We start from the raw sequence: 1903 nt of genomic DNA on the forward strand, positions 1-1903 counted from the left end.
AGAGAGAGAGAGAAAAGACACGGGATCCAGTCGGACTCGGTCCGAGAATTCTCATAAAGCTGTTGGACAAGGGCCGGGCCCATGCAGGGCTCTATTCGTTCCCTCGTTGCCCCCAAACTGCCCGGGACCATATGCACCTGCATACCCTGCATAACCAGACGCTACGCCACTGATCTTATTTGTTCTTATCTGTTCATAAAAGTTTTATGTTTAATATAAGCAAATTTTGTAATTGTAGCATTGTTGATGTTGTGTGTGTGTTTATCATTAAGAGTAATATTGAATCAACCTTAAGAATTAATTTTGTTTCAAGAATAGGAAAGATCTAACGTTAAAGATCAAAATAAGCGCTACAGATGTGAGAATGCGAGATTAGTAGCGCAGAACTGCCTACCTTACCTTTAATTAAACTAATTAATTGCGAGTAATTACATATCAATATATCAAATATTGCTACATATCAATATTTCACTTCTAAATGTCCCAAATAATGAATAGACAACACAAAAAGTTAATTCTGTCACTCATCTTTAATTTAACACAAATTCTTGTATTCTGTCAGCATGTTTTTTGGCCTCTGCATCACATCTGACTCATTAAAGGGATACTCCACCCAAAAATGATGAACACAAAACAAAGACTTTTTTAAGTTTATGAGACCGCTTGAAAAACGCACAAAGTGAATATGATGGTAATGTTTAAAATATTAATGTTTTTCTGACACACTCATTTCCCTTAAGAATATTGATTCATCAGCTGGGGTCAGATGGATTACAGTCATGTTAACTTTGTGTTGTTCTTGAGGCATCGTCTTTGAATGTCCCGTACACTTTAACTAATCAGCTCATTAGGAGACTCTAAGACCCCAAATGGGTCCGTCAGACAAAGGAGACATGCAAAATGCAGTGTTGGGGGTACTCCAAGAACATAGTTGGGAACCACTGCGACATATACCGCTTTTCCACTGGGGCTGGAGCTAGAACCGGTGCTCGGCCCAGAGTGGCACTCATTCAGAACCAGCTCACATTTCCACTGGCAGGGAGCAGAACCCTCTACATCACCAACATGTGACCGGAATCACTTGTTATCTCTTGCAGAAGGAGAGCGTTGATCTGTTCTGCCGACCACTGCTTAACTGACTTAATTGTTGTTGATGTTGTTAATTTTAAATTTAAATTTAAAATTAATTTACCTGAACTCAGATGGCTTATAAAAATGGCGCCTTTCAAACTGCGGCCTGTAGTGGAAACTCTGCCTACTGAAGTCATAGGTTCCCTTGTTCGAGACCAGCAAGATTTCAGGGCCGGTTCGGAACCAGGATCTGGAGGCACCCAGGATTTTTTTTTGAGTGGAAAAGTGCAGCCTGGTTCCCAGTTGGGCTCTGGCTCCGGCACCAGGCCTGGTGGAAGTTAAATCATAATCTAATCATGACAAACTATATATCGTTGGAAAGGTCTAAGACTCCTAAATAGATATTTCACCACTTTTTTTGTTACAAATTAAGTAGGAACAGTAATAGATTCATTTGTTAATGTATGGCTTCACGAGACTACTCAAGCACAGACAAGAACACTCACTCTGACAGACTGTTCAGTGATGATGTTGAGCTGTCCTCAGATAGCTGAGTTTCCCCACATTCAGAATGTTTTTATTTTTCATTAGTGCTTTGCTGAATCTAATAATTGTGAACGGGTTGTATATTACTCATATGCAGTCAGGTCAAGGCAGCTGGTATAGTGGTCTTTTGGCATCTCTATGTGGCTATATTGCATCTTGACTTGAGTGTGTTTATATATATATATAAAAATGTAAAAAAAAAATTATCTCTCTTTGCAGGTTGCACTCTATACATACATTGTGAATTATTAAATTTTTTTTTTTTTTTGCAGTTTTATGGAATGTG

The sequence above is a fragment of the Sinocyclocheilus rhinocerous genome, unplaced genomic scaffold (genome assembly GCF_001515625.1).
Source record: "Sinocyclocheilus rhinocerous isolate Xijiao unplaced genomic scaffold, SAMN03320098_v1.1 scaffold1222, whole genome shotgun sequence".
Classification (NCBI taxonomy): Eukaryota; Metazoa; Chordata; class Actinopteri; order Cypriniformes; family Cyprinidae; genus Sinocyclocheilus; species Sinocyclocheilus rhinocerous.